Source organism: Musca vetustissima, unplaced genomic scaffold (assembly GCF_032173495.1).
Source record: "Musca vetustissima isolate MV318-11 ecotype Yass unplaced genomic scaffold, APGP_CSIRO_Mvet_v1 utg127388, whole genome shotgun sequence".
NCBI lineage: Eukaryota > Metazoa > Arthropoda > Insecta > Diptera > Muscidae > Musca > Musca vetustissima.
The window spans coordinates 152,041-166,682 of NW_026876800.1; positions in this window are offsets into that span (position 1 = coordinate 152,041).

Below are 14,642 nucleotides of genomic sequence, written 5' to 3' on the forward strand. Positions count from 1 at the left end.
AATTACTTGTTCTGATTCCTTTCACCGTGGGTGTTGTTGTGATGTTCGGCTTATAATTGTGGCCTATATATCGTCGCCATAAAAACACAAAAAATTAAGTTTTCGGTCCACTTCATTACAAAATTATTATCTGATCATCACCGAAATTTATAGGCGTTTCCTTGACCATAACTGGAACCTCATGAAAAATCAGCGATATATTTCCGCCCTCTACCACACTAATGGGTTACTTAATAATATCTAAATACGTAAGCACCTCTAAATATTTAAGGGTAACTCCCACATCTGAGTACATACGACAATGTAATTGGTATCAATTTAAAGGCCAACCACTGTTCTTGGATATAATATTAACTTATTGGGCCATGAGATAACTCTATTTTTATTATACCCTACACAACTATGTTGTCAGGGTATTATAGCTTTGTGCAGCCCCAAGAGTTTGTAACGCCGAGAAATATTAGTCCTACACCCACCTTCAAGTATACCGATAGCCATATCTCGAATAGCTGAGTCGATCTAGACATGTGTGTCCGTCAGTCTGTCCATTATAATTTGTAAACACGATAAAGACCACAGTTATGGACCAATCTTCACGAAATTGTGCATGTAGGATGGGTTCGGCCCAATGAAGACCCCTATTTTTTTTTTTTGGTAAAGATCAGCTAATCCAAAAACATAATTTTTGTCCGTTTTGTCTGGTCGCTCCAGAGGCCGCAATTGTGGCCCGAACATCGCGAAATTTTACATGGAGAATAGGATCGGGTCAAAGAATAAGCATGTCTGTTTTGATAAAGATCGGTCAATATTTAGCGGGTCAAATGGACCCTGACTTTTGTGTGAAAAATTACAAAATTTGTATTCTATAGCGTATATATTTACCCCTGAAGGACATAGACCTTTGACATTTAAATTAATACCAATTATTATATTATTTATTATTTAGTAACGCATTATCACTCTAGAGAGCGGAACTATAGCGCTGATCTCTTTGAAATGTTCCATGAGGTTCCAGTTATGGTCAATGACAACGCCAATAATTTTCGGTGATGATCAGATAATAATTTTGGAATGAAGTGGACCTTAATTTTTTGTGTTATTTTCGAGTCAATCTATAGAACACAAATGAAAACCCACGGTGAAGGGAATCAGGACAATTGTTGTACTGAATACTCGTAATAGTTGGAAAATATGTCTGTGTGAGGAAGAGGTGTTGTTTATCTCTAATCGGGCAGGAGGGTGCAAATATCACGAAATATTGCCCAGGCTCGGAATAAACGTAGGCTGGAAATTTGAGTTTCGTGGTAGTTGTGTAGGGTATCGTATTGTCCCCGTCCGACTATACTGCTCCCCTCACTGGTTATTTTTATATCGATGTGTTTTGCCTCATTATATATAACTGCATCAAAATCTCAATTTTTAGAATAATGGACTTGTTGCCTTTACAAGTCCAAGCCAGCGATATATTGAGTTGGGGTTAACAAAATTGGTACTTCTAAGACAAGTTTTTAAATAATCTGCTATTGAAAAAATATTCGTTAAAAATTTACCCCTAAAATAATTCCTGAAACAACATTCATTATAAAATACACCTCCAAATAAAATACACCTCCAAAATAAAAACCAGTGAGCGGAGCAGTATAGTCGGACGGGGCCGACCATATGATACCCTACACAACTTCCACGAAACTATAACTTTCTGTGGTTCTATATTCTGAGCTCGGGCAATATTTCGCGATATTTGCACCCTCTTGACCGACTAGAGGTCAACAAAGAGGTTTACAAATATTCAGTACAGCTCTTCTAATCACTTGTTCAGATTCCCTTCACCGTGGTTTGTGTTGTGATGTTCGGCTTTCAAATTTCGGTCCATTTCATTTCAAAATTATTATCTGATCATCACCGAAAATTTTAGGCGTTGTCGGTGACCATAACTTGAACCTCATGGAAAATTTCAAAGCGATCAGCGCTATATTTCCGCCCTCTAGTGTGGTAATGGATTACTAAATAATATATGAATACGTAAGCACCTGTAAATATTTATGTGTAAGTCCCGCATCCGAGTTCATACGACCATACTAACCGATCTTTACCAAAAACAATAGGGGTCTTCATGAGCCAGAACCCACCCTACATTTCGTGAATATTGGTCCATAACTGCGGCCTGTATCGTCTTTACATATTATAATGGACAGACAGACGGACACACATGTCTAGATCGACTCAGCTAGTCGAGATATGACGATCGGTATACTTAAAGGTGGGTCTAGGACCAATATTTCGCGGCGTTACAAACTTTTGGGGCTGCACAAAGCTATAATACTCTGACAACATAGTTTGGTAGGGTATAACTATTCCTTAAAAAAACACGTCTATTGAAGTATTGGAAAAAATACTCCTGAAATACTGTTCTTAAAAAAATCCACGCCCAAAATAATTCCTAAAAAATTCTTTAAAAAATTCACACCAAAAATAATCCCTGAATAATATTCATTGAAAAATCCATGCCTGAAAAATATTTTTTAAAAAATCCATACCTATTAAGGAGCTGGAAAAATAATCTTTAAAAAATCCACGCCACCTTGGATTAAATAATCTTTGAAAAGTGTTGGAAATAATATTCTTTAAACAAATCCATCCATCCAATCCAGCATGGACGTGTTAGTTATTGGAAAAATATATTAATTACTGGCTTTCCTCTTGTTTCTCTTTCGAAAAGGTTTAAAAATTCCCAAAAAATAGTTACCCTATTAATTCTCGGAACATGTGAAACACAAAGAGAACATTTTGGCATGTGGACCGTACGCAGCATGAGCTTTTGAATATTGAATTGAATTTTCCACAGCCAACCAATTAGGCTTCACCGATCATGTGTCACTTGCAGTTAATGTGTTTATATTTATGTGGCTTTTGAAAGGTCTACAAAAAACGAACTTCCATTAAATACAAAAATTATTAATGGGGGAGAAGGAAAAATTAAAACTTTTCAGGATTCTTAAAAATTTTATGACCCAGTTATTTGTCATTTTTTTTGCCTTTGTATTTCTTTAAGTGCGTTAATGGAGGTGTGTGTTGAAGCACTGACTTTTATTTTAAAGAAGCAGAAGAAAAAAGAATTACTAAAAGCGAATTGTGATTCTTTTGCCACAACTTTGTCGTTGTCCTTTTGTTTGGCAGTTTTTCATTGTTCCTGCACTCCCAATGAGGATGATGACGATGATAACAAAATGCTATAATGGCATAACTTCAATAAGTAAGGAACGACAATAACTACAATAACAAATAAAAGGTCCAACACAAAGAAAAAGAAAAACATTACAAAAATGCAATGTTGATCTAAATGTGTGGCACACACACACACATACACACACAATGCCAGAGAAAAAAAACGAAACACCAAAAGTCATTCGCCAAGGACTTGAAAAAGATCCCTTTTGCCAGATTGCAAACAGAAAACACACAATGGAAAACCAAATAAACAAACATCAGTAACACCATCTGCAGCAATGAATAACAACAACAACAACAGCAGCAACAAAAATACCAGCATCAACACTAACTACAACAACAATGAGCAGCAGCATCATCAACGGAAGACAGGAAAATAGAAATTGAATTAAATCGAATCGAGTCGAGAGTGTAGTAAAATTACATCCTCGGGATACCCTGCTCTTCCCGGCCAGCTGCTGCTTTACAAAGCCGCACACTCCCACCCCACAACATCCTTCCTTCACTCCAGCTTCATTCATAGTTACACAAATCTTTGTCCCATTTGATCTGTGCTAAATGAAAAAAAAGTAACTGGATTTCAGCCATGTCATCGAGGATAGCCTGGCCGCTAAAACAACTTTAACGTTGTTGTTGTTGTTGTTGTCGCTGTTGCCTTTTTCCCTTTCCTGCCAATGGAAGGAAATGTTATAATGAAATGAAAAGAATTCCATTAGTTGTCATAATGCAATCCATATTAAATACACATTTCACATAAGCCACAAGAATCTCACATATCTTATGCGGGCTTCTGCTGCCGCAGGATGGTATTCTAGAGTTTAGAACAAGGCCGGCCAATCAACCACCCAGTCAAACATGCCAAAGAATGTAGAAAGCAATATATTGGTTCACATGAATTGTTGAGAGTGTAGGTGTGGTGCAGGACTATTCAATAGCAAACCTTGCCTGATAGAAAACTAAATTTCACTATTGTTGAAAAGCTTAAATGCAGCTCATCGAGATTAACCAGCATTGATAATAACACCCTTAAATATTGTGTTGTGTTCCAAATTATAAATGACATTGTAGTGGTGGCAACTCCCCTTCTACGGAAACCATCAGTAGGCTCGTTTGTATATGCCTTTTGAGCTGGGGCATTCTCATTCATCCGCACAACATGGCCTAGCCACCGTAGTCGCTGCAGCTCAATACGACTGACTATGTCGATGTCCGCGTATAAATTGTAAAGCTCGTGGTTCATTCGACGCCGATATTCACCGTCGATGCAGATCTGCTCGTAGATCTTTCGTAAAATTTTTTAACCGTGCTTCTGATCCATATAATAGCACGGGTAGTATCAGCGTCTGGTAAAGTGTGAGTTTGGTCTGGCAGGAGGTGGCCTTGTTTCTAAACTGCTTACTTCGACCATAGTAGCATCTGTTGGCCATCACAATCCCAAAACTGATGTCATTCGTTTTATTAATGGCGGTACCAAGGTATATAAAGTCTTCAACTACCTCGAAGCTGTAGTTCTCATTTTCCACAGTTGGTCCGAGTCAACTGGACGTTTTGCGCGTTGATACCATCAACTTGGTTTTCTCGCCGTTAACTGCCAGACCCACTTTACAGACTCCTTTTCAATTTGTTCAAAGGTGGCTGTTACCGCTCGCAATGTTCGACCCATTCTATCGATGTCATCGGCGTAGGCCAGTGACATGTATTGTTTGGTATACAGAGTGCCATTTCTGTTCACCTTTGTGACTCGTATGACCTTTTCCAGCAGGATGTTGAAAAGATCACACGACAAACTGTCACCTTGTCTGAATCCTCGTTCGGTATTGAAGGGCTCCGATAGGTCCTGCTGACCTTGTGCCACTAAAAGTTATCCTGCATAGCCGTATTAATTTTGCAGAAATGCCGAACGTAGGCATGGCTTTAAACACCTCTGAACGGATAGCGCTGTCGAATGCGGCTTTATAGTCGACAAATAGGTGGTATGCTAAAGCTAGAATCTTGAAATTTTTGGTAAGGGTCACTCTTGGTCTAAAGGTGACAGATAAGGCTGGGTTTCTGAAAATTCATACTAGAACGGTACGAAAAGTACCAAAAAATATTCATTGTGATACCACTTGTATTTGGCCAACCGGTAGAGCTAGAACTCTTAAATTTTAAATGAGGGGCACTGATGGAGTGTAGAATAGATATAGCAAAGGGTTTTTTGGACATTCGAACTAAAAGTATGCGAAAAGTACTGAAATGTACTAAATTTGTTACAATTTCGTAGCATGTGAATGGATAGATCTATAAAAAACCTCAAATTTGGAATGCGAATAAGGGTTGAGATGAAGGGTCTAATTAAGGATATGATTTTGAAAGCGTGTACTCATGTGTACGAAAAGTACTATATGGTACTATATTTGGTACAAATTTAATTTGGAGATACAAATCGAGCTTGAATCCTGGAATTTGAAATTAACATTACCGTCGGAGTGTAGAATTGAGATATGAACGTAGTTTTGGAAATTTGTTACTTATGTGTACGAAAAGTACTAAAATCGGTACAGTTTGGATTTGGGTGAACCAATAGAGCGGCAACAATGGAATTTGGAGTCAGGATGACTGTAGGGGTGTGGGATTGGAGTCAGGATTCAGTTTAAGAAATTAATACTTTTGGGTAATAACCGGTACTAAATTTGGTACAATTTGAACATTTGAACATGAAATTTGGAGTCAGGATCAATGTTGAGGTGTAAGATTGAGATATGTAAAAGTTTTAGAAATTTTTACTAAATTGTGAGTGAACCGATAGAGTTGGAATACTGAAACTTGGATTTGGCATCACTGCGGGGGTTTAGGGTTCGGGTATGTAGGAAGTTTTAGAAATTTGTACTAAGTGTACTAAATTTGGTACAATTTAAATTGTGGGTGAAGCAATAGAATTGGAATCCTGAAATTTTGATTTAGGATCACTGTGGAGGTGTAGGATTGGGGTATGTTGGAAGATTTGGAAATTGGTACTAAATTTAGTACGATTTGATTTGTGGGTGAATCGATAGAGTTGAATTCTAAAACTTGTATCTGGGATCACTGTGCAGGTATAGGATTGGGGTATGTAGGAGGTTTTGCAAATTGGTACTACTGTGTATTAAATTTGGTACAATTTGAATTGTGGGTGAACCGATATAATTGGAATCCTGAAACTTGGATTTATGATCACTGTGGGAGTGAAGGTTTGGGGTATGTAGGAAAATTTTGAAATTCGTACTGTTGTGTACTAAATTTGGTATAATTTGTATTGTGGGGTTGGACCGATAGAATTGTAATACTGAAACTTGGATTTAGGAGAACTATGAGGTGTAGGTTTGTAGTAAGAATGAGGTTTTAGAAATTCGTACTACTGTGTACTAAATTTGGTACAATTTGAATTGTGGGTAAACCGATAGAATTGGAAACTGAGACTTAGATTTAGGATCACTGTGGATTTGTAGGTTTGGGTTAAGTATGCAGTTTTGGAAATTCGTACTACTATGTACTATATTTAGTACAATTTGAATTGTGGGCAAACCAATAGAGTTGAAATCCAGAAATTCATCCCAATATTAGTACGTAAGCACCTGTAAATATTTAAGTGTAACTCCCACATCCGAGTACATACGACCATAAAATTTGTATAAATTTAAAGGTCAACCACTCCTCTTGGATATACTATCAACTTCTCGGGTCTATGTCCTTCAGGCGTAAATAAATGCGACATAAGACACAATTTGTGTAATTTTTCCCACAAAAGTCAGCGTCCATTTGACCCGCTAAATATTGACCGATCTTTATGAAAACAGGCATGCTTATTCTTTGGCCTGATCCCCTTCTCCATGAAAAATTTCAAGATGTCCCATCCTACATGCAAAATTTCGTGAAGATTGGTCCATATCTGTGGCCTGTATCGTGTTTACAAATTATAATGGACAGACGGACAGACGGACGGACACACATGTCTAGATCGACTCAGCTAATCGAGATATGACGATCAGTAGACTTAAAGGTTGGTCTAGGTCCAATATTTGACTGCGTTACAAACTTTTGGGGCTGCACAAAGCTTGAATACCCTGACAACATAGTTGTGTTTTATGTCATTTTATAAAAGTTCACCCCTGTCAATGGCCCCGAAAATATTTTTTTGTACAGAATTCACGTCTAAAAAAAGGCTGCGAAATATATATTTAAAAAAATCCAAATCTATGAAAGGTCCGTGGAGATTATTTTTTGAATAATCAACGCCTAATAAAGATTCGTGAGTAACATTTTTTTAAATTGACGAATGGCATTTAAACCCTAATGGGCGCGGCTGAAAAAATAAAAAAATGTATTATTTTATTGTGTAATCAGAATAGGACAAATACCACGTTAAAAAAAACAACAACATGGAGAAGAAACAGACCAACTTCAAAAATCAATCATGTTTTGTTTTACGTCAATGGTCACTAAGAGGTATCAGCAGTAGCAACAAGAACGTCACTGTGTAGTATTGCGTGAATTTAAAACTCTCAACTTAGCTGAACCTCAACAATAGAAACAACAAAAAGAAAAATGCAAAGAACAGAAGAAAATAAAAAGAATAGCACCCAAAAGAAAGCACGACAGAAAAAAAAACAGAAGGCAATCAATAGCAAAAGTTGTTGCTCGCTCAATGCCAGTCATTGTTGGGAAAGCGAAGAATAGGAGCCTGGCATTTCATTTGAATGCCTTTTGCCATTGGAAGCATTTCACATGCCGGAGATGTTGCTGTGTGTGGGTGTGTGTGTGTTTTTTTTTTTTCAAAACAGATGACATATGAGATTGAGTTGTTTTACTTGTTAGCTAGCTTGGTTTTTTTTCCACAAACAAAGGATGTAAGGATCAAACCTCTTTCAGAAATGACCATCAAACATTGAATGCTGCCATACAAAGTTAGAGTATTAACTTTGTTGCTGTTCCGGCCATTGTTAAATGTTTCTTAGCCTTCCTGGAACAAGACATATATGTTTTTGATGTTTTGTGATCCATAAACATGGAATTACATTGAAAAGGTTGTCCACAAGAAAATGTTGCTCACACAGAGAAGGAAAATTAGGATAGAAAGTCAATAGATGTGTATGTGTAGCAAACAAAAAAATTAATAGGAAACAAGCAAAAAACGGCAAGGAAAGGACAAAAGACGGATGGGGTCGGCTATATCGATAATTTTAGGTATACAGTGCTCTAGTGCTCTAAAATCGTATTGCAACATACAATAAACCAGTGAGCGGTTTACCACGGAACACTTTCTAATATATCGAGATAGTTTTGTCCGATTAGAGGCCAACTGCACCTCTTCCTTACACTGACTTATTATCCGAATATTACTAATATTCAGTATAGTATACAGCTTCACGTTCTATAGTATACAACCCCACGTTCTAACCCTGGCATATTTTCCAAATCTTGATTTCCCGAGGAGAATATTTAACCCATAAAATAAAAATGTGGTCACTCTAGGTTGTAGTTGATTTGAGCATCGGAATATTGAACGATCATCATCTAAACAGCCGTTCTATGTAATTGTTCAGATCCCCTTTACCGTGTAAAATATGTGATGTTCTGCGTATAATAATGGCCTCTAGAGCGACAAGAAAATCTGACAAAAATAAAAATTTCGGTTTACTCCACCCTAAGCACCATATCAACTTTACCGAAAATTATAGGCATCTTCATTGACCATAACCGGAACTTTATGTTAAATTGCAAAGAGATCAGCGCGCTATTTCCGCCCTCTAGTGGGGTAATAGTAGTACTAAACAATATCATAGCACATAGACACCTTCAAATATTTACGTATGACTCACACATCCGAGTACATACGACAATATAATGGTATCAATTTAAAGGTCAGACACGCTTCTGGGATATAATATCAACATCTCGGGTCTACGGCCTTCAGGAGTAAATATATTCGCCATAGAATACAAAATTTGTAATTTTTCACACAAAAGTCTGGTTCCATTTGACCCGCAAAATATTGACCGATCTTTATGAAAACAGGCATGCTTATTCTTTAGCCCGATCACCTTCTCGCGATGTTTGGAAAAACCGACAAAAATTAAGTATTTGGTCCATTTTATCCTCGAAAAATTAACCAATCTTTTCCAAAAACAATAGGGGTCTTCATTGTCCAGAACCCATCCTACATGCAAAATTTCGTTAAGATTGACCAATAACTGTGGCCTGTATCGTGTTTACAAATTATAATGGACGGATCGACTCAGCTAGTCGAGATATGACGATCGGTATACTTAATGGTGGGTCTAGGACCAATATTTCGCGGCGTTACAAACTTTTGAGGCTACACAAAGCTATAATACCCTGACAACATAGTTGTGTAGGGTATTATTACACTGAGGTACAAAATCGAGCTCACGGACTATGGAGAAACCCCTTATGGGGATTAATCCCTTGGTGAGTATATGAAGAACACAGTAGGTAAAAATTCGACATAGCCTCCGTAGACCCTATCTGATCATGTTTTCATGTTTGTTTTCACCTCTTTAAACCCGATACTTCTTTAGACCGTATATCTTCGAATGAATTGTATATCGGATTCTATGTGAAAAATTTGACATAATTATATCTTATTATCCGGAAAACGTTAATAAAATGTATTCGCGAGCGACAGATCCAGATCGCTAAATTTTTGAACCGGATTTCCAGAGCATAAATCCAATTTATATACCGGGAATCAATTTAGTATCTTGTGTTATTCGGGCCGCAATTTACAATGGCGTGGTGAAGAGAAATGGTACTCTGTACACCAAACAACACATGTTACTCGCCTACGCCGATGACATCGATATAATGGGTCGACCATTGCGAGCGGTAACAGCCACCTTTGAACAAATTGAAAAGGAGTCTGCCAAAGTGAGTCTGGCAGTAAACGGCGAGAAGACCAAGCTGATGGTATCAACGAGCAAGACGTCCAGTAGACTCGGACCAACTGTGGAACTTGAGAACTACAGCTTCGAGGTAGTTAAAGACTTTATATATCTTGGTAACGCCATAAATAAAACGAATGACATCAGTTTTGAAATTCGGGGAAGGATTGTGATGGCCAACAGTTGCTACTATGGTCTAAGTAAGCAGTTTAGAAACAAGGCCACCTCCCGCCAGACCAAACTCACACTTTACAAGACGCTGATACTACCCGTGCTGTTATATGGATCTGAAGCATGGGTACTTGCGCAAGCAGATGAGGCAGCTCTTGGGTTTGAGAGAAAAATTCTCCGAAAGATCTACGGATCGATCTGCGTCGACGGTGAATATCGGCGTCGAATGAACCCCGAGCTTTACAATTTATACGCGGACATCGACATAGTCAGTCGTATTGAGCTGCAGCGACTACGGTGACTAGGCCATGTTGTGCGGATGAATGAAGATGCCCCAGCTCAAAAGGCATATAAAAATGAGCCTACTGATGGTTCCCGTAGAAGGGGAAGGCCACGAATTAGATGGAAAGACCAAGTAGAAAACAACATCATGGAACGTGGTCTTCCAAATTGGTGGACTTGCGCACAAGACCGACGCGCTTGGAAATCTTTTTTAAGTTCGGCTTATGGAACAACCGTTCTGTAACAAGTCAGCTAAGTGAGTAATTTACAATGTCATGGCTTTCGTATAAAGACCCGATCGATTTATGGTATTTTGAATTTCAACCACATTGCGATTGAACAGGGGTAACGATAGTTTTTTGATCCCTATCAAAACAGATATTCTAAAAAAGATGATCATATCCCCTCTCCCGTGTAAAAATTATGATGTTCGCCTCATAATAGTGGCCTCTAGAGCAATTAACAAATTATTTAGCTTTGTAAAGATATTATCATTTAAAAGAAACAAAAAAATTTATAACCAAATTTGGTAATACAATTTTTTCCTAAGAATGTCAAGAAAAAGAACACAAAAGAGCACTTCGCCTACATGACATACTAATGCTGTTATAATTTCTTTTACCGGTAAAATCGACGTAATTGTTCAACAACTTCGAAAAACCAAACCAAATATTCTAAACAACTTCATGTACTCAAGAGGAAAACATTTGAATTCCAACAAACTGGTTAAGATTATTCAATGAAATATTTTTGAATGACTTGATGTCAAACTAGTCTGAACGACAGCAACATAAACAACCATAACTCACTCATTACACCCACAATGCTTGTTGTTATTTTTCTTAGTTGAATATACAGCATTCAAAGAATTTTAGCTGAGCACATAAAACTTCACAGAATTTCCGTAACTATGGCAACCATTCCGCAAAGTGCCAAATAATTAAGTGGCGGTTTTCATATTTTGTTTTTGTTTTTTTTTTTTCAGAGAAAACATTTAACCAAATCGACATTAACATGGCTACTAATTGGCTTGGACTTAAGACATGTTTAGTGAAAATTAAGCCAGACTGTTTGCTGCTTCTGTTGGTCGTCGAATTCAACTGAAACGTTTGGCTAATGGCGTGGAAATGTGTCTGCATGGCGGAGAAGGATAATTGGAAATTCATTCACTAAATACAAAAATCAAATAGATGCCTTTATAAAACGATGGATGTGAAATTGATAGAAACCTGATATGATGGCAATAAACAGACTAATTAAATAGGTCTAATGTAACAGAAAATCGTATACACTTTAGAAATTTGTTTTGAAAGTTAAATTTTGTGTGCATATTGAAAATCGCATTATTGAAAATTATCAATATTGCCGAAAGTTTGAGGGTAGACTTCATATAAAGGCTGAACTGTCCAACCAACAATATTCATTAAAATATTTTCTTCAATATATTTTTATTTATAAAATATTTTTTGATAAGGATATATTTTTCGGAGTGGATTTTTATACCCTTCACCACACTGTGATACAGGGTATTATGTCTTTGTGTATATGTTTGTAACAGGCAAAGGGAATCGAGATAGACCCATGGTTCTGTTTGAGAATATGCCAGAATCACTTTCTGAGTCGATTTATGCATGTCCGTCCTTCTGTCCGTGTGTAGATGTTAAATTGTAAACAAAGTACAGGTCAATTTATGATCCGATTAGGATGAAATTTTACACAAGCCAATTATTTGGCACAAGAACGAACCCTATTGAAATTGGGGAAAATCGTTTCAGATTTAGATATAGCTCCCATATATATGTTCGTCCGATTTAAAGGGACTCCCCATTCTCGGGGTCAACAATTTTTTGATTTAATTCGAATCTACAATAATTCAAGAATGTCCCTACAAAATATCATGTGAGAATCTCAATAACTCATGAAGATATAGCCGATTTATTGTGTCAGCATCAAATGACGGCTAAAGTGCTTCTCAAACTTTAAACGCGTTTTTCTCTTTTGCGAATGGCTCAAAAACTAATGACCCAATCGATTCCAAATTTTTACACGTGAGTGTATAGCTATCGTATGAACTAGGATAAAGCCAATCGGTGAATATCGTCCATATTTTATAACTCGGTTTTTGGTAAAAAATCGGCGATTTTCCAAAAATATTTTTTCAAAGGTCCGTCATTTTTTTTTAATTTTAGAGGGAAGTCTTTCGATTTGCACGAAATTTGGCATAGAGTACTGAATTAGGGAAAGACCACATACCACAACGGGTCGAAAAGGCCCATAGATGCTGGTCTTTCTGTAGAAGAGCCGTGGGCTCTAAATGGGGTTTAACCCAAAGATGGTACACTGGATCTACAAGAGCGTTATTAGGCCAATTCTAACTTACGCGTCTGTAGTCTGGTGGACAGCAATAGGCAAAAAATGTAATGTAATAACACTACAGAAAGTCCAAAGAACTTGTTGTCTAGGCATATGCGGGGCAATGCGGACAACACCAACTAGGGCACTGGAAACTATATTGTATATACACCCAGTTGACATCCAAATAAAATACGAAGCGGCCATCGCAGCTTTAAGACTTAAAGCCATGAACGAGTGGATCGACAACGGACACTACACACCGCACGAAAATATACTACAGGCTACGATCGGACACTCAATTAACCACTTTGAGTCAGATCGAATACCTGAAACAAGAGTAATCACTTTGTGTGAAATTCTGATACCGGACAGAGACTCATGGAACAGCGGAACACTAGCACATATGCCTCCGGGAAACTGTTGTTACACGGATGGCTCCCGGCTAACGGGAAAGACGGGACTGGGACTTTTTATTGAAAAACCGGGGACTGAAATCTCACTTCGCCTGCCAGATCACAACATGATCCCACAGGCGGAGGTCAAGGTAAACGGAGTGTCTAAAATGGCTAAGCTCTAACTCTGGGCATAATAACATAAATATCATGACAGATAGTAAACATGCTATTAATGCAATAACACCCAAAACAGTTACATCAAAAACTGTACTGGAATGCATAAAAACAATAAACAACTTCTCACGACATGGTTTGTACTTATAATATGGGTACCGGGTCACTCAGGAGTCATAGGAAACGAGATAGCCAACCAACTCGCCAAACGTGCTACTGACCTAGCCAACAAAGATGTGGACAGTACAAAACCTTTTAGCGCTTCACGTCTAGAAATGAGGTCAAGGGCGAAAGAGGCGCACAAAACACTCTGGAATAACGAGAGGATTGGAAAAAACACAAAAATCTTATGGGGAGACCCAAATGAGGATAAGCTAAGCAAATACTTACGCTAAACAAGAAAGAACTAAGCAGACTGATAGGCATTCTGACAGGACGCCTTAACCTGCAGTCACATTTACACAAGATTGGGTGTTCGGGAAGCAGCAGGTGCAGAGCGTGTGGGGAAGACAACGAAACGTTGGAACATTTCCTATGCCACTGCCCGGTTTTTGCATGCATCCGAACCCAATTCTTGAAAAACGACACTATTCCTGAACTTAATGACCTAAGGGGGTGTGAATGGAAAACACTAAAGAACTTCTGTAAAAACACAGAATTCCTAGAAGAATAGGGAGACCAAACGAAAATCTAAGAATAATGCCAATTTAAATACCTTTCCTTCCTAGAGCGCACAACAGGCCTCCTATGGCTTAAGTGTATGTCCCATAATGAACATGTGGTGGTCTCAACCACCCCTCTTTTTCAAACTAACTAACTAACTAACTGAATTAGGTCCAGGATGATATGTGCCCAGATTCGAGAAAATCGGTTCAGATTTAGATATAACTCCCATATATAGTTTTGTCCGATTTTATGTTTCGATTTGCACGAAATATATATTTCGATTTGCACGAAATTTGGCATAGTGTACTGAATTGAGTCTAGAATGGTGTGTGCCAATTTTCGTGAAAATCGGGTCAGATTTATATATAGCTCCCCTATATATTTCCGTCCGATCTAAAGTAAATGAGGCTCCAAAGCCCCTATATATCTATCGATTTGCACGAAATTTGGC